This window comes from Corvus brachyrhynchos, unplaced genomic scaffold (genome assembly GCF_000691975.1).
Source record: "Corvus brachyrhynchos isolate BGI_N302 unplaced genomic scaffold, ASM69197v1 scaffold23, whole genome shotgun sequence".
Lineage (NCBI taxonomy): Eukaryota > Metazoa > Chordata > Aves > Passeriformes > Corvidae > Corvus > Corvus brachyrhynchos.
The window spans coordinates 7,788,211-7,810,969 of record NW_008238983.1 but is presented as its reverse complement, the minus strand read 5'-3'; the positions used below and the strand labels follow the sequence as shown (position 1 = coordinate 7,810,969).

General features: G+C 40.9%; 1 protein-coding gene across 1 annotated transcript in view; it reads left to right on the top strand.

Moving 5' to 3' along the window:
• The window catches only part of FBXL7 (F-box and leucine rich repeat protein 7), a 288,381-nt gene that overhangs the window by 75,695 nt on the left and 189,927 nt on the right, over window positions 1-22,759 (top strand). The window contains exon 2 of the mRNA XM_008637189.2: window positions 2,426-2,691. The gene's annotated coding sequence lies outside the window, so the exon portion shown is untranslated. The remainder of the gene's footprint in view (window positions 1-2,425; window positions 2,692-22,759) is intronic.

Here is a 22,759-nt window from a genome sequence, read left to right as displayed (position 1 = left end):
ACTCCCAATGGATTTGATGTTGTTTGACACCTAACTAAAAGCGACTTGCTTCCTGGATAGCCAACTTAATTTAGAATGCATTACCTATGCTCAGATTATCTGACACGTGTTGAGATTGGTATCTGGCCACACGGGCAACCAGAAAATTCAGACGTTTAGGTCTTTGGAGTGTCTCTTTCTGAGATGTTCTTGCAAACAACTACTTTCATTTTTGGGTTTTCAAACTGAGGGTCAAATGTACTTTATTGAATATCTATCTTTCTTTTCTTTCTTTGTTCAACAGAATGCTATCTGTTTTACTGTGTCCAGCTGGCACACCCTCAGCATGCTGATTTAATTTAAAAACTCACTACCCATTGTAGAAGCCAGATGTAGCTGAATAGCAGAGCTTTGCTCATGGTATGGCTCTGATGGCTGAACTGTTCCAAGGACCATTACTGCAAACAGTGCAGAGTAGTGAGTAGTGAGGGAAGTCAGGAAGTGCTGCATCTGTGATGTGCCTGAGAGTGGGACTGTGCTTTGACAGGGTGAGCTTCTATCATCCCGTGGCTATAGAATTTGAGATTGTTCTTCAAACGTACTGTTACTGGGACTCACTTAAGTTGTAGCAAATTCCAAGCCAGTAGAAAATTGAACAGGCTTGCAGGCATCATCCCTGCCCAGTCCCAAACTTGCAGGTACAAATTTGTACCTGGGGAGCAGGTAAAAGGGCTATGGACAGCTTGATTTCAAAAAAAATAGAGCAGCCATCAATATAGTGAAGATCCCCATCTTAAAAACTTATTTTGTAGTTTTACACTGCAATAGTCTCAACTCAGACCTGGCAGCAAAAATACAGTGAGAAAAGTACCATTTGCATTAGATACACCACTGTCATTTTTGAGCATTGTTCATGCTGTCCAAGGAATTGAAAGCTGCAAGGATGATTGTCAACAGACTACAGTAAACCTGACTGCTAGATCATTTTATTTATCCCTTACCCACCTCACCTTTTAGAAATAGGTTTTCTGGCTATTCTTCATACTGTTGTTTGGTTGGGAAAGAAATGAGATTATAAAGACAGCTGGATGCACGTAATACAAATGAGGATAAGAACAACTAATAAGAGTAAAGATAAAACAGTCTCAGGTAAGACTTCCACAGTAGAAACTTCACTTTGGTATAAAGTCACAGTCATTTGGTATCTTCCATTCAGAAAGAGCTTGTCACCTAAACAGTATCTGGAAAATAATGGCTACAGGCAAGAGCATGGGATGGATCATGAAAGGGTTTGACCTTTGTTCTTGGCTTTTCTGAGTTGCTTTGGACAAGTCACCTCCTCACTGTTTAAATTCCTCCTTTGCATTTTAATCATATGTAAGCATCCAATATTGCTGCCTATCTTGGTCAAACTTATCCTTTACATTTTGAAAATGGTTATGTCTCTTTCTTCCCTGTCTAAACAATCTCATACCTTTGGTCTTTCCTCATAGCTCCTGTTTTCTAACTGCTTGATCAACCTCTTTGCCTTTCTCTGGACTCCTCCAACCAATGCATAACAATCTGTAACTGTGGTGGGTAAACTGGGCACGTTACCCCAGCTCAGGCCTTTTCCCTCTGAGGATGGAAGAGCACTTGCTAAGGATGCTGAAGTGCCCCATCTAGGAAAAAAAGAGAGACTGGGAAAGTTCTCTTAGACCTGACTATTTTCAATACCTTCTATGGAAGTTTTGATCACCAGATGCTAATGCTAAATCATCAGTTGTAAGCATTGTTGTCACCTCATTCAAGCCTTATTTGTGTAGCTACAAGCACCCTCCATAAGCTTTCTTTTGCCTTGCTGTCATCTTAATTGATGTTCTCTACATGACTTTTTTTGGAAACACATGGTAAACTAAATTTATAAAACTATTTTGGCTATATTAGGATCTAATGAGATCGTATTACCTTATCTTGTACAGAAATAATCCAGAGATGGACTACTTGATCTTGTACTGGCCTCCCATGTGACAGGAGGCTCCTGGAAATGTAAGGGAACAGATACCAGCAAAAATGCTAATTAACTGCAGTGCCTGTAGAAGTGCTTGGCTGCTTAAGATACAGCATGCCTGCTCTTTCCCTTTTTTTTTATCCATTCTAAAAGTTATTGATGACTCTCTTTTACCAGACTGGTCTTTCTCTTGTATCCCCAGTACCACATTAAGCAGGTCAGGCATTGCAGTCATTGGTGGTTGCTTAAGTTTCATCTTTGAGACGTTATGTGTAGTTTTGCCCCTGCCAAAAAAAGAAAAAAATATCTGAAACTTTCTGTCTTGGGGCTTTCTGTTGCATTGTTTCAGGACTAGCCAAAACTTTAATCATATCTTAAAATAGAACTTATGAAGAATAAACATTGTAGTACAAGAAAATTATGGTGAGTTTGGTTTTGTGGTTTATTTTTTTTCAGGTGAGCCATTTCTGGAAAAGCATATTAAAGGCTTCAGCCTCAGAGAAAATTGACTGCATGCTCTTCATGGAGGCTGGACTTTTTGGACTGTGTGAATCTTGGAAGCTGTGTGGAAAACAGCAAAGTTTCCTCTGCTCTTAGTGAGCATCCAAGCAGCACTCCCTTGAATGCTGCCAGTGTGGAGACACAGGGACTGCAAAGAAGTTTCTGGTGCCGGAGAAGGGAGCAGGTCTGGTTCAGTGTGATGGACCCTGGGTGAACAGCAGGTGCGTACCAAAGCCATTCTATTACTCCTCTCCTCAACAGGGGAGAGAAAATATAAGGAAAGGCTCATGGGTTAAGGGCAGGGAGAGATCATGATCCAATTATTGTCATGGGCAAAACAGGCTTGACTTTGGGAAATTAGTTTCATTTATTTCCAATCAAATTAGAGTATGATAATGAAAAATAAAACCAAATCATAAAACACCTTCCCCTCACCCCTCCCTTTCTCCTGGGCTCAACTTCACTCCTGATTTTCAATACCTCCTCTGCCCCAGCAGCACAAGGGGACAGGGAATGGGGGCTGTGATCAGTTCATCCCATGTTGTCTGGGCCACTCCTTCCTGCTCAGAAGGAGGATTCATCACAGTCTTGCCCTGCTCCAGTGTGGGGTCCCTCCCATGGGGTGCAGTCCTGCATGAGCTTCTCCAACGTGGATCCTTCCCACAGGTTGCAGCTCTTCATAAACAGCACAAACAATGTGAGTCTCTGCCAGGGTGCAGTCCTTCAGGAACAGGCTGCTGCACAGGGTCACAAGTCCTGCCAGCAAACTGCTTCAGCATCTTCACTCCATGGGGCCACATGTCCTGCCAGGAGTGTTCTTCAGCATAGGCTTCCCACAGGGTCACACCCTCCCCCGGGCATCTGCTTACTCTGGCATGGGGCCCATCAGGGGCTGCAGGTCAATCACTGCTCCTGGATGGACCTCCATGGGCTGCACCACAGGCTGCAGGGAATCTCTGTTCCAGTGCCTGGAGCACCTCCTCCAGTCCTTCTGCACTGATCTGGATGTCTGCAGGGCTGCTCCCCTCACATATTCTCACTCCTCTCTCTGGCTGCTGTTGTGCAGTGTTTGTTTATTTATCCCCTCTTAAATACATTATCCCAGAGGTGCTACCAAGGTAGCTCATGGGCTTGGCCTTGGCCAGCCACAGATCCATCTTGGAGCCAGCTGTCATGGGCTCTGCCGGACATGGGGAAGCTTCTGGCAGCTTCCCACAGAAGGCACTCCTGTAGCCCTCCGCTACCAAAGCCTGGCTACACAAACCCAGTACACTCAGCAAGCAGATGGGGAGTTGGAAGGGGTCTGGTGAAAACATGGGCTACAGCTAAAAGAAGGGATAGGGGCTGGATGGTGGGGAGCTCTGAGGAGGGAGAAGGAACTGAAGGAAGGTTTCATGTCTGCAGCAGAGACATAGCATTAGAGCACCAAAGTGCTCTTTCCTGCTCTTGTCTCTCCCTTTCCCATTTTCTTAAATTCATCACGTGAAAACTGAATTCTGCATCAGCTGGTGTGTTGTGAGCTAGAGACATCCCTGCCTTTCCCTAAAATGCTTGGGCAAATGCCCTGAACTAAGTCTGTATCCAAGTGCATTAAGGGACAAATCAAGTTTGTATATGAAGGTTGCTCTTGGTGTGAGCTTCTTCATAAATGACAACAACAACAACAACAACAACAACAAAACTTTCCTTTGCTTTAGCAGGTTTAGTTATAAGGTATTTTAGTACAGAATAGCAAAACAGCTATTTTCATGCTGTGAGTACCTCTTTTTTTAGTCAGGATACATTTTATATCGATCATTTGAGTGAGATATCCTAGTCTTCAGTCCTTCCCAAGAGAATCCAGAATTTCATGGTATAAAGAGGTATTGCTAACTTAAGGTTCGCATTTCCACGTTTAGCTTTACTGCAAAGTAATGTATATTCTTCTTTCTGGAGTCTACTTTCTTGTTCATGTATACAATATGTAGCCTCTGTTCCATAAAAATAAATCGTAACCAGCTGTGATCATGAGATAAACCCTGACATTTGAATTGCCTGACTTTGAAAATGATGGGAGAGCACATTTTTTACTTGAGTCTATAGGTATGGACCAGTGGAATAATGAAGAAGCTAAATGATAGCCCAGCCTAAAAATCATCATTTGCTTTTGACAGATTATCTATGTTGGAGGAATGATTAGGGAATGGGGGAACTTCCTACATCAGCAACAAATACAATCCAACACATCCACAGCTAGACAGGGACAACAGTAGGAATGCCAGTTACGCTGCCTCAGGGGAGAGGGAATGTCATTTCAGAGAGAGCAGGGCAGAAGGACATCACCTCATAGCTATTCCAGCAGAAGATCGATACATTTCTGAGCACAAAGCCATTTGTAGCTTTTAAAATGGAGACCGCCACATACAGTGGGAAGTTAGCTGCTTTTGATGCAGCAGTCAAAGGGTCAAATTCTTTTCCCTGCTGCTTCAGTGTAGCTCTGTGGCAGTCTGCTGGGCTCCACCAGTGAAACTGAAGAGGAGGATTTGGCTTGCAGCCTGGTTTTAATCTGCACGTATGGTATCAATTTTGGAAGCATTTTCTGATTGTCCTCACAGTTATAAAAGGGTAGAAAAATATATTTCTCCTCTTTCTCGGTTAAAAAACAGGCTTTTGTTAACTTATTTGTGTTAATTCTCTACCTGAAAAGCTTAATACTTAGCTTCATCTTCAGTTTTGTCATGGGATTGGCCTGTCTATTAATAAGTACCTCTGCTGTCTATCCTAAGGGAAAGGCTGCTCTGGAGAAACTAGCTTGCCTCACCAGATTCCAGTTCTCTCCTGCACACATAGCTGATGCTGAGTCCGTCAGGACATTAATATATGGATGCCCCTTCTGACCATAGGCACTGGAATCTCCTGCACATCAGTCTTCTTCCGTTTTTTTAACATGTTCATCCAGTTGTTGTTTGCTCAGAGATGAGGAGTTTTGTGGTGTATAGGACATGGCAACAATTATGTACATTTTCAAGTGACTGCTGAAGAGGGAATGTCTCCTCATGCTCACCAAAATCTTCAGATCTTTTGATGAGTGCAGGAGCCATCAGCCATGGTTTTTCTGCCGTAAGGTTTTTCTGCATATTCCTTGATTTTGGTCCATTCAGTGTTTTATGTCACCCCTTTCTTTGGGATAGACATTACTTTCTCCTGCTTCTGAAAAAACCCAGAATCTCTCCCCAGGGCACAGGACTGCGAGAAGCTGCCTGTCACAAGGACTTCAGTTTTCCCAAGTAATTGCAGAAAGTATTAATGTTTTCTTCAGAATCTGAGGAAACTTACATATGAGAGGCAATTAAACATTTACAGTAACTTTGACCTCTTTTTTTGCTGTTTTCTCATTTAATTCCTGATTTTTCTTCACTTGTAATTACTTCTTATTTTATGTGTCTTTCTGCCCTCTTTTTGCACTCTCCTCCTTTTTTTACCTCTTTCATCTACCTTGACACTCAGTTAGCAACCAAAATCAAAACTCCCATGTAGCTGTACAGACTTATTACTTCTTGGCTCTTTTAATAGGCCTAAATATCTTCCTTATCATAAATAAGGAATAAATATCGTAAGATATTAATGTAAGAGGCAACTGAAGAACAGTGGCAGGCTGTGTGTGATAAACAGCTTTAGTTATGCTGCTAAGAAATAAAAGGACTGCAAAACACAGAAGGTGAGACAACTGAAGCAGGGATATGAGTCAAGGTTGTTGGGTGCAGAGTGGTAAAGACAGCCCTATCATTTTTGAGAGAGTAGATAACACATTCCACCTGGAATTTCTGCTGACAGCTGTCCATGTGTGCCAGTACTATTATTGTAGGTTAACAAATCGTTGGAAGTTCTCATTATTTCCAGCAAATTGGAACTGTAATTGCTTCTAGCAATTTCCTAGACTCCTTGACCTGTAACATCAGTAATTCATAATGATTAAAATAGGAAGCAAAGCAGCAAGTTCATCACGCTCTCTAGAGCACAGCACTGCTTTGGTACTTTAAACAGAGTACACAACATCTGTGTTGTGCTGGTTTAGATTTATCTCTTATGAGAGGCAGATCTCTATCTGCTGAAATAATTGAAATTACCTTCTAGCATACTCATCAGGAAAGCAAGCTTTAACACCCGCAGATCACTATGGCTGTGTCTGTAATTCAAGAACTGAGAATACCTGTAAGAGGTTCTCTTTTAATAAGATGAAAATTGTTTGCTATCCAAAACTGTTAGCTGATTGTGATCATCATGGCCTTATCTTAATTTGGCTGTTTGGCCTATTGAAGGTGAGAAATGTCCTGTTTTGGAAATACATTCCCAATATTCAAAGTGACTATGGCAACAACTCAGATTCTTCACTTTTTACCTGCAACATCAGCCCTTTTAATGATAAATCAGTCATTCATCTGAAAGATTACAGGTTTCTGAGCCTATCAGATTTGTTCTGGCTATCTGCTACCAAACACTATGACAGTTCCAGTTCACACAAGTCTTTTGTTTTGTGCTGCAGTTTGATGATGACTCTAAGTATGGACCTGTTTCCATAATTTTCATGCTTAATTTTGGATAGTGGTAGTAACGGCAGGAAATCTTAGCTAATCAGGCCTCTGAACACAAGCATGCCAGACACCTTGTGTGTCTGGGGTTTATCACTGCACCATGAGAGAAGCCCTGGCCATTGTGGGCATTGCAAATTTACATCTGTGTGACTCAATCGACAATGATTCTGAGTAACCCTGGAAGAGGTTTATGGCATATCCAGAACCTCAGGCTGTGAAGTACTGCACAGCACACTGCCAGTTTTTAGACACTGTTCTGCTGAGTCTCTGCATTACTCTTGTGTTGCTCTTGTGGGTTAAACAAGGCTGTTGAAAAGGTTTTTCTGAGTTTTAAGGATTTTTATGCAAGGGATATTATGACAGTATATTTAAATTTTTATCCTGCTTAAAAAAAAAAAGAGTTCCAGGGCCAATTAAAATGTAAAGAAACCCATAGAAAATAAATTTAGGTAATGCCTTCATACATTCAGGACTAGATCAATCAGGCAATTTGATTATTAGATCGGATTTGTTCAGTGGAAATGATATCTCCGTACTGTATGCTTTGAACTCTTTTTCTCTCACCCCATTGAATAGTTTACAAAAAAGCCCACAACTGTGCTAAACAAATTCGTTTGTTTGGTTGTACCAAGTTTTTGTTCCAGCAGTGGAATTCATTAAAACAGCATGTTCTGTATATTGCCAGCAGGTCATCAATGCATGCTTGAGTCAGATTCCTGACCTTTACTTTCACTTGCCAAGTCTGCTAGATTGCCTCGTCCTGGGGACTCTTAAAATATATATCATTAATAATATACATCACCCTGTTTTGCTTATAGCTGAGAATATCTTCACAGGTGTAGTCATTGCTTTTCTCTCATGATTATCAGCTAGTTTATTTTATAGAGGGACAGATGCTTAACTGTAAATAGTTGCTTAACAGTATTAAATAGAAATATTTTTCCCTCACCTAAAGAAAATTTGAATTAAATTTGAAACCTGTGTAGGATTTGAGGTGAGCTTTTTCCTTCAGTGGGATTGTTGGAGGTCATCTCAAGCAGCTACTCAAGAGTATATATCCCCAGTGAATTATGTGGACTCATCATTTTCTAATCTGATGTTCTGGTTGATTTGTCTAGATGTAACTGAGGTTAAACTTTCCTACAGTGTTACCCCACCAACATCTCTAATAAAATGTGCCCCTACACTCTACTGAAGTTGGAAAATGTTAATCAATCCATAGAGGCTCAGCTCAGCACATCCCTAACCTCTGTGTTTAAGTTCTGTATTTCACACCCTGTTTTCATTTTGGCACTGACCATAAGCACCTCAGTCCACACAAGTCTTAGTCTCGGGACAGCTCCTACATTAGAGTCACTATCTGTAATCAAGACACTATGCTCCTGCCTCCCTAATTTTGTAGATGTTCTCAGAATGTTCTCAGTGCAGTTTACTTGTATCAAACCTATCTTCCTGGGAGCAAAGAAGGGAATTTTTTTGTTTCCAAGTTGCAAATATTTTGCAGTTGATCAGAGTCAGTGAGGAGACTACATGTCTACGTGTAAAACCTCACCATGTTCTTCTCTTCCCTTTTCACAGGAAAAAGTGATCCTGTCAAGAGATACACTTCCTTCAGAGGAAGTTGGCACAAGAGCATTGAGTATATGCAAGGGCTCCATGGTGAAATGCCAAGACCTGTACCAGTGTGCCAACTCCACTCTTATTACAGTCAGCAGGCATTCACAGCATCAGAGTCTACAGCAACGTAAATACACACCAGACTCCCCTGAATGAAAGTGTGGTATTGATTTTGGTGTACTCTGTTGCACTCTTATGGATCTTAATGACAGGCTGTAACTTCAAACAGCATGACAAAAACTTACTAAAATAATCTATTTTTCCTTGGTAATTAAGGGCAACGCAAAACTGAGATCATCACAAACAGTCTCTGATGAGAACTTCTCTTAATGTTCCTTTTGATCTCTAGTGCTGCTGCTCCAAAGTAAAGCGTCTAGGTAAAAATAAAATCATATTAGTACAGGATGTTAAGTAGAAACATGTCCCTAAGAACGAAGCTATACAGTTTAGGTTCTAGCTTTTTCTGGCATTTGTTGTAGCTCAGTGAATGCAGTTCATTTCAATGTGATTTCAAAAGCAGATAAGCAAGTATGTGCATTACAGGAATCATTCAAAAAAGATGGTTTGAGTTTGAGACCAATCACTTCACAAATGCTTCAAGAGTGCAGAATACCACTTGATAATTTAAACTCTGCCTTAATAAGGATCTATGACATTGGCATTTCTTAGATACACCTTTTTTTTCTTTTCATGTAAGAGAAACACCAAAAATACAATTAGAATACTCAGATCTATCCATCTTTGAGATCATGCTGTGTCCTTGAGACCTGCAGCAGAATCATAGAATCATAGATTGTTTTGGGTTGCAAGGGACCTGTAAAGGTCATCTAGGCCACCCCTCCTGCAATGAGCAGGGGCATCTTCAACTAGATCAGGTTGTTCAGAGCCCTGTCCACCTTGAGTGTTTGCAGGGTGATAAAAGTTGAGATGCAGTTCTGCAGTGCTTCTTCACTCTCCTGTTCCTTCTGCTATATGGTGTGTTTCTGTAAGCCCGTGAGAGGAGTCAGGCATAGTCTACAGCTTCCATGCATAGATTTCATAATGATTATAGTAACTTTACTTTGAAAGAAGATTGTGACTGGTGCCTTCCCTTTTCCAATATACTTTTGTTATTTTCCCCTTGCCCATCACAACTTTCCAAATAAATCTTTTCCCTTTCTTTGTGTCAGTCATTATGTAAAACGTTGTTCTTCCATCCCTGAGGAGCAATGTTAATCATATACAAGCTTTTCCACACAGCTATATTGTAAAGTGACTAAGTAATATGCATGTCAGGGAGTGACAGACAGTGTAAGTATTCAGTTACTTGCCTATGCAAGATTATTGGATTTACCTAGATGTGATTAATGGTGCTAGTTACCTTATAAAAGGTAATTGAGGGAGAATCTGGTGTTAGAGTTTTCAAGATCTACAGAAATACAGTCTAAATTAAAGCAATTTCAACTGGAAGTCACTTTCAAATAAAAAAACATGTAAGAATGTTTATCTGTATGCAGAATTATCTGCTTGTTTCTTTACTGGTCAGGTAATTAGTCCTGCAGGGCTTTGAAATTAAATTAAGGGAACGACTTCATAGAAAATTCAGGGGTGCAGTAGTGACATATGAGTGCTGGGCTCCAGATGTGTGTGGAGCTTCAGAAGAAACCACTCAAACTGACTCCTCGGAATGGCAAATATGGCCACCTGAGCCAAGGAGAGTTGCATGCTCTGCAGTTGATGCAGACTTCTCAATTATCATGTCTGTGCACATGTTCTTGCTGTGCAGGTAAAGACTCTATCAGTCCGCTGGGACTTGTGTTCCTCACATGTTCTTGCTGATGAGTCATCCATATCCCCCAAGCTAATTGTACAGTACAGTACTGTAGTCATGGTGGTCAGATTTCTATTAAAAGTACCGTGTAAAAGAGACAAGAAATGTGAAACAGATGAAAAAGTTGTAAAACAAAGATGAGATATAGTGGCTGATCTCATGATAACTTTAGAAACTGTCGGTGCCATACAGTGATGTGTTAGCCTGTGGCTTTAGGAGAAAACATAAAAGCAGGTTTTTCTGCTTTTCACTATTCAGCTAATGAGAACTTGACCAGGGTGTAAGCATTTCATCTTACTGACCTGCTACCTTCACTCATTTTGGAAAAGAGTTGAGACTTGGATATTTTTTGTGACGGCTTTGTAACCCAACACATACATCTAATTTAGCAACCTGCCAGACCATTGCAACCCTCAGGGCAATGCAGGCCCTGATACCCACAGAAGCAGGCTCTGCTCTGTCTTGACTTGGGCTGAATTTCCTGCTTTGGTCACACTGCATTCCCTCTGCTCCTGTGTCAACATTTTCCATGCAGCGTTCCCTCCAGTGGGCTGGATGACCGTCAAGTTTGGTCAGTCAGTCTCTCCTGAGATCAGCCAGTCTCTCCTTCCTCCTAAGGGTAGGGACAGTGGCTGCTTTGCCTAAGAGGGTAAGAAACAGCGAGCGGTTTCAGCCTCCCTGTCTTCCTCTATGTAGCTGCGGGGCAGAAGGAGGACTCTAAATCTTTCAAGGTTCTGTGAGGGAGCTGTAGACCTCAAATCTTTCTCTGTACGTGCGAGAAGAGAACATGCAGCTAAAATGTGTGATGGTAAACCCTTTAATTCACAGTGTTAATGCCATTTATTCTTGGCATTATAATTTTCCCTTTCTCCTTTTACCTTATTCTTATCTCTCCCCCTGCAAGCTGTGAACCACACAAGCAACTACTTCAGAATTTTGACTTTGACATATTGTTGTGTCACATCTGAAAATGTAGCTTCTCCCAAAATATCATTGCCTTAGTTCCTGTGGCAAAGTGGCTGAAGCATCGCTAGGTCAAAAAAGCTATTCAAGGTATCTGGATGCTACTTTGAATGAGCCAAGAGCAGTTATCACAAAATACTCCACAATGGATTTAATTGTCTTAAAAGTGGCATAGTAGTATCCAAACCAAAAAGATGGGTTGTCAGGAGGGGCACCTTAAAATGAGAGGACTCCTAATCAAAAGATAATAAAATGGTTAACAAAATATGATTTTGAAAGTGTATCACTTTGTGTAGTGGTTTTTCTCAGCTCTCTCTTATCTTGGAATATAAGGCATAACAAGAAATAAATATCGTAAAGCATAGGCCCATTTACAGCCTCAGAAAAAGCAACTAATGTGAAAGAACAGTAACCTCAGCTCTGGGGGTTTTTTGTGTTGTTTAAAGCCCTACATAAATCAAGAGGAGGCCCAAAAAGGGAAGACTATTTGGTTTCAGGGACTGGTCTTGATTTTCTGCTTGGGATAATCAAGATCAGGAATCCATCTCTAATTAAAGGCAAGCAGAAAATATGCAGGATTTTCACATACATTCTTCTCATACTCATAGTTTAACGTGTTATGTATACAGTATTCTTTTCCGTTAACTCAACTTTCTCAAATTATGTGCAGACAGCTTCAGCAGCAGGGAAAGGTGGGGGTATTCAGGATATCTAGAATTTAACTCTTTCACTTCTACTACAGAAAGACCTGTTTCTTTATCAAAGATATTCAACAGAACAGTGGTTTCTAGTTTCAACAGAAAACCTGTGTGATTCTGTTTCATGGGGCTTGGGGGGAAATTTTGTTTGTTGTTGATATTTTTATATATATTTTGGTGGAGAGATTGGGGGTTTTTGGTTGGTTGGTTTTGTGTGTTAGTTCTTATTTTTGGTTCTTTTTTCTAATTGAGTAGATTGTAGCAAAGATACTGGCTTTTCTTCTTTGGAAAAAAGACATGCTTTTAGTTTTAATAAACACAGTACTTTTTTCTTGTCTGCTTCTGTTGTAGCTCTGGTTTGTTTTGCAGTGATTTTCCATGGATATGTCATTCAAGTGAAGGAAATTTAAGCAGGATGTGGATTTTGTCACTTTGATGCTGATGTTGTTTCCCAGATGCAAGTTTTTCATTAAGAAATTAATATTGGCGGATTGGGTATTACAGTAAACCAAACAAGCTCGAGTATGCGGTAGGACCACATCATTCTGTGTAGTGGTATTCAAGTTCCCCTCTCTCCCCACACACTGGAGTCTGGGGTTGATTGACATACATTCTTAGTTTTCTAACAGCAACACCCCATAAGCTGAACTATCCCTTATGCTTTTGGCTCCCTTTCTGAGATGGATTGCTGATGCTTCCATCATTGAAGCAGTATAGCCCAATGAATCAATGTCTGATGCCTAGTTTTTAATAGAGGGGAAGATTTCTGATGATATATGTGGTTACATTTAAATCTGTGGCAATAAGATGGATGAAGATTAAAGTTTGCCTGAAATAGGTCTGCCCTGAGATCCTCTTCATCTAACGCTTGGAGCAGACTTAGTAGCACAATTTGATTTTATCCATGAGACACATTTTCCCTAATTAAAGGAGCTCTGTGTGTTGAACTAGATGCACCGACACAGCATTCTGCTAGGCCAGTTGTCCAGAGTGGTTTAAATAACAAGCTTTTAATAAAGACAATACTGAGGTAATTTCCAGTCAAGGAAAGGATTTGGTATCTTCAGCAAAACAGTTTTCGCAGGAAAAAAATTAGTAGCTGAATTCCTTGAATGAAAGAGTGAATGCTTTTCTTCCTTAATGTTAGAATAGTAATAGCTGTGCAAGGAATACTGAAACATTCTTTTGTAATGACTACTTATTTCTGTGGGCTGTTGGTCTAGTGGTTAGAGGCGTCCTGTAAATCAATTACATTAATGTGGGCATTTCAGGGGCATGTATTTTTAAAAAAGTTTATTTAAAATAATAGGAGCAAACATGCGCTGCTCACTGGTGAGTCACCAGTCCATCCTTGGTTCTGTCTTTTTCCTTCTCTTCTGTTCCACTGCTTATTCTCTGGACTCCACTGCTTATTCCTCTGAAAAAAAGGCTGAAAGTGGAGAGCAGGCAGCTAGGGCTAAAAGAATTGAAGAAGACATCACTGAAGAGGGAAGTTTAGCTTCATCGAAATGCAAGTGGCCCCGTCTTCCTGCTCTGTTGTCTGCCCAACTCCACTGTATGGATGATTTACCTTTTTGTAAAGCAGGGTCTGCGTTGCCACAGTCATAGCGGAGTAATCTTTTAGTGGCATGAGAATGATTTAAAGAGCAACTTAGCCTGCATGGCTGGTGGGTGTCAGCAACTGCACTTGCAGGGCCAGCCTAAGCTGTGCTTGCACATCAAAAACCTCATGGGTGTTCAGGCTAATGGAGGTGACCAAATATGACACTAGCTTTAGTTTAAAAAATTCTAATTTTATTTGGCTTCTTTAGAGGTGCATTTTATGGCTAGGTTTTATTACTATAATACTTGTCAATAAGAAATTAAATTGGCAAGCATGTACAATTGAGTTTCATAAGGTTTTTTACCTCTTAAATTTAACTCTAGACAAGTTTCTGATTTACATACTTAAAAAAAGAAGTGTCTTCTAACAACTAACTGGTTTTACGTATATGTATATATAAGGAATCCTGTTAATATCTCACTTTTTACGGATTTACCATAGTGAAAAGTTTTAATGCTAAAATATGCAAGAAAACCTTTTTCTGTAACTTTAAAATTGGCAGTGAACAACTACTGTAATTTTAAAGTACCTGTTTTGTATTTTGGTAGAGATTGTTTCAGGTTTTCTCTTCCAGATGAAAAATGTTTTTACTTTTTCCTTTTCTTGTATTCAAAGAGTGTAGAATATTTGAAACAGTTCAATTTTTTCCTATTTATATATTACAAGAAATATTATCTTAATTATTGAAAGAATAACTTAAAAACCAGGCCTTATCTTTTTTGTAGTATCACTTTTTCTCAGAGATATTAATTTTGTTTATTTTTTCTTTTATCTTTTTTTTTTCCCTTTACTTCTTTTTGGTAGGTTTTTGCTCTAAGAGGGTTTTTTGAGCTTCCTTAACCATTTCTTCCTTGCTTGTTCCTACCTACTGAACAACTGTCAATAGTTTCCTAGAAACACGGTTGCCCTAGTGCTTTTCCTGTGCTTATTGCTGGATTTGGGAATTTAAACTCCAGATGTGTAAATCCAATGCCACTTACTACAAAGCAGACCAACTTTTCTTCCCAGTCCTGAGTCTCCTACTGCACATTGCTTGGTGTGGCCAATTATCTTCATACTGAGACCCACATTTGAGTAGCTGAACTCCTCTTGAAATCACAGACTGAGGAGTGTTTCCAAATAAGAAAGAGGTATTTATGTATAAACTGTATATTCCTGAGGGAATACAAACTGGTTTTTTGAGCACAAGCGCGTTGTAGGGATAAGCAATGTCCTGTACAAAGGACCCTCACTGCCTGACCTGCACTTTTCCAAAGTCCAAAAAAGAAAGAGAAGTTTGTGGAATTTATACACCCTGTGGAGTTTGAGTCTGTTGATAAAGAGGAAATAAAAGCGAAGTCTGTGCAATTTTGAGTCATCTGTTCACTGACTGTAAATCTGCAGCAGTCTACTTATCACTGCCACTGAGGCTACAGCAACTCAAACAGGCAAGAGAATACAGCTGCCTGTGCCTGTACACAGAGCCTGCAGATGGGCCAAAAGCTGAACATAAATCAGCAATATAGAGCTGCTGCCTAGAAGGCAAAACTCCCAATCCAAGGGAGAAATGGAGGGGTGGCTGTGTGCGAAGGAGCCCCAGCCCTGTGCAGGACAGTCAGTTCTGATAAGGTTTTGATTTGGGTATTGTGCCTTGTTCTGGGTGCTGTGCTTAGAGACATTTACAGCTTAGAGAGAGGAAATCTGAGACCACTCATGAGGACAATCAGAGCTCTTAACAGTATTTATCTCAGTGAAGGATGTAATGAAGTGGCTTCTTTCGTCTCAGAGACAGGAAGGAGACTGAGGGAGGAGGTAGGATACAAGTGTTCATATGTGTGAGCACTTCATGTCTGTGGTGGGTAGAGCAAAATCTGCTCAGGTGCAGCAAGGAAGATTCAAGTTTGATATTAGGGAAAAGCTTCTCATGGCAAGCATACGGAAGTACTGGAGAAAATGTCTTCATCACCAAAAGTCTTGCAACTGGATTAGATCAACATGAGCCCAGGACATCTGACATAATCCCTGCTTTTCCCAAGTGATCTTCTGAGACACTCACTAAACTTGAGATTTCTGTAGGAAAATGACCTAGGTTTCCTCTTTCCAAACCTTGCAGTGACATATCCTAAAATCAATGGTACCTACTTAAGCACCCAGTCCTACTGTAATTTGTTAAACATGCCAGGTGGTTTTCTTGTGAGAGCTTCTAAATTTTACACTAACTTCATAAATATCTTACATAAAGATATACAGTCTCCAAAGTTTTAGCAACATCTTCAGAAAGGCTTAAAGTGGGGACAGCCATCCTGAATATGAAAAAGTATATATATATATCTAGATGTAGGTGTAGCAAGTCCTAAGATGACTTGTGAGACCAGTCACTTTCCCTGCATCAACTCATCTGAAATGACAAAGCACTTACAGAAAGCTCTTGACTGTTACCCCTGATTATTTATATTCCCATGCCCTTTTCTAACTGTTTGAATTCAGACTTTTTCTTTTATTTTTGAAGGCAAGAGAGCACACATACTTCAAATTAATAATGATGCAATAATAAAGCTCAGTTGTACTATTCTGACGAACAGGGGGTGTGAGTGTGCAGGGTAAGGAATCCTGGGGTATTTGGGGCACTGTTTTACTAAACTGCAGGGGCCTCACTGTAGGCCGGTAACTCACAGTGCCAGGTCAGTGGTGAGATATCTTCTTTAAGTGTTAGCCAGAATTTGTTGGCAGGCAGCAGGGAAGTGGATAGAGGCCTCAAAGGTCAGATGTTGTTCCAAGTTTGTCACAAGTATGCATTAGGGAACAGCAGTGTGGGGGTGGACAGGGCTGAGATGCTAGATTTAAGCAGTAGACTGGTGCCTGACTCCACCATCATTGCAGACGGGAGCTGGATAAAAGAACACAAAACTACAATGCTGGTTTTCTTCAGACTTTTTAAATAATGAAATAACTCTAGGGCTGCCTGTTATATCAATGTTAACACAGCTCTATCCAGTACAGAAAACACGGTCACAGACTTCAATCGTTTTGAGGCCTGTCTCCTGAATGTCACACAGATTCCTGATGCAGTTGCAAGGAGTACAGATTTTAAGTGCCTATCAAGAAGGGCATAGATTCTCTAAATGCTCTGCAGAATCAGACCAGCTGTGTTTCCCAGTACACTTTCTCTCCAGCAGCAAGGATAACTGTAGTTGCTATTTAATAAGATTGTTCAGCCTTAGTCATTTTCCCTGGTCCATTCCCATTGGATTGCACTGGATCCACAGTTGGATGAGGGATGTTACAGGGTGCATTCCCTCCTGTTCCCTTTCTGTTTACGGACCTACTGTCCATAAATTTGCATGATCCTTTCTGAATCTGACAATGCTGTCTGTCTCCACAATCTCCCGTGTCAGCAAGTTCCACAAAGATGGCATGAGGTATAGTATGATTTTATATCAGAGGGAATCCCGAGCCTGCCTTTCTGATTTTCTTTCTAGGAGTTTTGGTTCCTGCACCATGATCACTTAAAAAAAAGCTTTGAAGCATGTGGGGCTGTGGATGGAGTTTTCTTGTGCATACCTGTAGACTTTTGGCTGTCTACCTGTGGGACTGCGTGGACTTAAAAGCATCCTTACAGCCTTTTATCCACTTTCTTCCATGTGATATATCCTTAAGGTGGTGACTATATTTCACCATGTGGTAATAGAACTAGTTCAAGTATTATGTAAAACTGATACACTCTCATCTTCAGTTGTCTGAGGTTTAGTGTTTAAGCAACAAGTGTTACATGTGCCTATAGCTAATTCAGGTCAGGATCACATCCTTCTGCAGAAAGATGTGTGGTGTAGGATTAGCTATATAATAAGGAAGAAACTACAATGAGTAATCCTGGTATATCTGTACTTTTCCAAGAGGAAGTATTTGATCCGGCGTTCACAATAGGGGTTGAGGATTATTCTCCATATAGACATACCCTTGGCCTCTCACCTATGGGTGAAGCCAGTTCTGTGGAGATCCTGTTTCTACCACTGCCCTGAGTGTCCACAGTCTGTGTGCAGGAGAACCTGGTGTTGAGACAGCCACTGGAACTTCCTGTGGCTCTCACAGATTCTCCTTTGAGAAGGATTTGATCATGCAGGAGTTTCAGCTGATGAAAGAACCATATGGTCCAAGGCTTCCAGAGTTTTTCAGGTAGCTCTTGAGTGTCCACAGGATGTCTTTATGTGCAAAATGTTAAGTCTGTCTTTCTTCTCCTGTAGTGCCTATTGCTATGCAAAGGGGTCTGGACAGGCTGGATCGATGGACCAAGGACAATTGAGGCGCAACAAGGCGAAGTGCTGGGTCCTGCACTTGGGTAGCTGGAAAGCTGCCCATTGGAACAGGATCTGAGGGTGCTGGTCAACACTTGGCTGAACATGACCCAGTGTGTGCCCAGGTGGCCAAGAAGGCCAATGACATCCTGCCCTGGAACAGCAATAGTGTGGTCAGCAGGACCAGGGCAGTGACCATCCCCATGTATTTGGCACTGGTGACGGCACACCTTTTGTCCTGTGTCCAGTTCTGGGCCCCTCAATTCAGGAAGGTCATTGAGGTGCTGGAGCACGTCCAGAGGAGGGCAACAGAGCTGGTGAAGGGTTTGGCACACCTGTCCAGTGAGGAGCGGCTGAGGAAGCTGGGAATGTTTAGCCTGGAGAAAAGGAGGCTCAGGGGGGACCTTATCACTCTCTACAACTCCCTGAAAGTATGGTGGAGTGGGGCAAGCACTGGTCTCTTCTCTCAGGTAACAAGTTACAGGACAAGATGAAATGGCCTCGAGTTGTGCCAGGAGAGATTTGGATTGGAGAGTAGAAAAACTTCTTCACAGAAAGAGTTGTCCAGCATCTGAACAGGCTGCCTAGTGGAGTCATCATCCCTGGAGATATTTAAGAGGCATGTAGATGTGGTGCTTGGGAATGTGGTTTAGTGGTGGACTTCAAAGTGCTGGGTTAACAGCTGGACTCGATGATCTTAGAAGTCTTTTCCAACTTAAATGATTCTATGACACAGAAATGCACTCTGCAGCTCTTCAGCCACATCAAATTTTGTGGCATGGGACTAAAAGAAAAACAAAAATCCTTTGACCTTGCTAATTGAACAAATAGAATTTTCTGTGGCTGACAATATTGCATCATCTTCATGTCATTTTTACAGGACTTTTCTGACTGTAACCACACTGTAAACTATGGCCAGAGGTGCATTTTCAAAGCTCAGATCTGAAGTTTCTAAGTAATTACTTTCCTAAATTTGAGCCTAGTGATGGTAGCATACCATGTATTACTGCAGCCAGAAAAGAGATTAAATCTAAATAGAGATAGGGAAACCCCTCAACATTTGTTTATTTTCTGCAATAGCTTCTTTTTGACTAATCTGAATAGGTTCATACCTGGAAAACTGGGGTCAGGGAAGCAGGCTATTCTTTTTTTTTTCCTTGCCAACCATTGACAACCCTTCAACAGCTTCCAAGAAGGAAAAAAAATAGAATGTTTAGAATATTAATTTAAAAAAAATATATATCCCTGATCTTTCTGTATGGATTTATCTTTTTCCCCCATGAAGGAGAATCTCTCAAAAGCCTGTAGCATCTCAACAGCAGCTGAGATGGAATATCTTAATTCCTTCAGATGCAGTATCATATATCTGGGGCAATTTTTGAAGTATTTTTTTAAATGTTGAAAGATAGGTGGATGGGTAAGTATTCAGAGGAACATACATATCTTTAAACAGACTTAGAACAAATCTAAAAGGAGTGGTTTTCTGGTTGCTATATAACATGCAGTTATACTTATGCCTATGCAAGACAATATTTTGTTTAACCTTTTATTGATAATTGCTGAAGGCCAAAATAGTAAACTCTTGATTTGCTGCACTTCAGAAAACAACCTTCTCCTTTCAGATGCCTCTGGCAGAAGAGCACAGTTAGTGAAACAGAGCACTGCTGGGTTGAAAATGCTGCCAATGCAGATGACAGCAGCACTTTGTCTCCATGGAAATGCTTCATAGCTTGAGCCATGCCTTGCCCCTTCAGACATGCTTGGTACAGTTCCCCCTGTCCTCCACCTTCTTCTCACAACCTTCCTAAAATGCCTTTCCTGCAAAAGGGAGCGATCCTTTCAATAGAAACTTATAGCTCCACCTATTTCCCTTTTTCTTTTACTTCATTTCAGGTTTTCAATATCTTTTAAGCATAACATACAACATAGTGCAGAACTGGCAATTCTTTCTACACATCTTTAAAAGTTCAGATATTTAAAAGTAAACTTAGTGCTTTCTTTTGTCCATATTCCTACTGCACAAGTCCGTAAAAGATGAAGTAAGCTATAGTTGTTGGTGTCTTGAATTTTTTTAATAAGATCATGTCAGGGTATTCCTTCGCCACTTCTCAAAGCCTTCAAACTTACTAGGAGTGTCAGAGAAAAGAAGGAAGTGTGTAATACCAGTTGGATTGCATATTTACAGGTTCATTGTTCTTCTATTGATTTTTATTCTCATTTTTACTTGCTCTCCCTAGCTCCTTGCTGAAATAGCAGAAACATCTGCCTCTTTTCCTTCATGGACGAGAATCATTTATGAGTCCCAGATTTACCAACAGTATCAGTTACTTCCAGCTAACCTCACTCCTGGTTTTCTTAATTACTTTCCATCTGCTTTTCCTTCAGTCATCTTGGTTAGGAGAAAAATGTTGACAATCAACTGACTTAAGTTAGTTATTTATTAAATCAATACATGAATTGTTGGGGTTTTGGTTTTTTTTTTTTTCAGAAAGCATTATCTTTGAATTGGACACAGTTGAAAAACAAAATGCAACAATTCCAGGACCTGATGACAGAGGGGGAAGTGGTTTGACTTTTTTTTAGCTTTTGTATTTTTCTTATTCTAAACTGACTGGTAGTCTTAGCCACCTTTTAAGCTGAAAGAAGCACAATTTGGATTTGATAGTTGTACACTCAGCTCAAGGAAAAAGTAGAACTCCAGAAGTTGCTGTTAGAAGGAGCTACTGTGGGCAGGCAAGGATAGTCCTACTAGGGTTTGGGGGTTTTGCTCTTGTATTTTGTTTTTTACTTTTGTTTTGGTGAAGTGAACATTTATATTCTTCTTTTCCCATGACTTTTCCCTCTTTTGGCTATGTTGCTCCCTTGGACTCCTACTGGGACAGCAGCATTGAACTTGCAGTGCTGAAAAGATGATTAATGATAGGCAAAACTGTATACAACATGCACTTTATTTGGGGAGGAGGAGCGTGCAGTGAAATCCTGCATTGGAGAATTCTAGGCAAATGGTGTGTGAAATTGTTGACAAATTGCTCTCATTAAACTCACTAAATGAGTGCTTTCATGAGAACATTGGCTTGATATCCCCATGTATAATGTAACTTCTACTTGAAATTGTGTGTGCTGCTATTCTTATCTTTTAAACCCTTGTAACAGCTTTAATGTCTTGATAAAGCCAACCATTGTAGCTGTCTTCACTGCTCAGTACATGGGATGTGAAGGGAAATTGCTGAGGGTGACTTCCATAAGTGGTTTTGAATTATTCATTAATTTATTACTACCATTTTGAACCCGGTCACTAGAGTTCATAAGTGCCAAGAAATGGATTTAGAAATGCTTTAAGTTCCTCAGAGTCTTTAACTTGATCCCTGTCAATGAAAGGATCAGCAAAAAGACAAAAGTCACAAAAGCATCTATTTTAGGAAATGCAACTCTGTATTCTGTTTAGCCTTGTTAATGGTTGAAAGCTTCCAGAAAAATTAAGTCTTAAAGATAATGGTGTTTGTTGATGCAGGACATTTACCAGCATTTGAGTAAGGTCAGTGTAGACTAGGCACTTGCCTTACCAAATTGAATTCTGGCCATCAGCCTAAATATGCCTGGTTGGGCAAGGAATGATATGTGAAGCCATCACAGGGAGAACTACACAGACTACCGAGACCTTCAGAGAGGAAGGTCAGGCCATGGCCTAGTGCCCAGGCTTGTACCACACACAGCGTGTGCTTGTTACCAGGCTTTAGTGTGGTAAAAGGGAAAGTATCCATGCAAAAAGCTACCACTGTTAGCTGTTACCTTTAATTAAGCAGTTGCTTTAGCTGCTTCAAAGGCCTGGGAGATAACAGCCAATCCATATTGAAAGATGATCCATGTGATGAAATGTTGAAAAATCTCTGTTCTAAACCAAACTAAACTTATACCCTGCAGAAGAATGACATAAGTATAGATATAAAGCTGCACGTGTCAGCTGACACATTTTCTGGGGCAGTGTTTGTGTCAGCCCATGCAGGAGAAGATGCCATCCACATCATCAAGCATTTTCTTCTTGCCTTCGCCACCCTGGGAGTCCCTGAAGAAATCAAAACGGATAATGGGCCTGCCTACACCTCTTGTAAGTTAAAAGATTTCTTCAGCCAATGGGGAATAAAACACAAGACAGGCATACCTAGCAACCCCACAGGACAATCCATCATAGAAAGGACCCACCAAACCCTCAAAAGAGTCCTCAACCAGCAATGGAGAGGTAGAAAGGACCCACCAAACCCTCAAAAGAGTGCGCAATCAGCAACAGAAACAGAAACTTTGTCTCCTGTTGAAAGACTCTGTAAGGCTCTCTCTGTTAAAATGGCACCTCATCAGAGCCTGACCCCCCAGTACTCCGCCACGTCTCAAATTCAACTCAAGCTAAGCTCACAGAGAAACCACCAGTGCTGGTGAAGGACCCTGAATCACACCAGGTCTCTGGGCCTTTCCAATTGATTACCTGGGGGAGAGGCTATGCCTGTGTCCAGCTACAATCTGGCCCGAAGTGGTTCCCAGGAAAAAATATAAAACCATACCTAGGCCCTACAAACACTGCTCCTACAAACACCAACAAGAACTCTCCTGAGTCAAATACAGGACCTCCCCAAAACCAGACCAGCTCTGCATGGAGACGAAGACGTCGCCGAATGCCCACCAACGAGGAAAAAGATTGTCCCACCACACGGCAGCAGACGAAACAGAAAACTGAACAAGAATCTACAGCACAAAAGACAAGCAG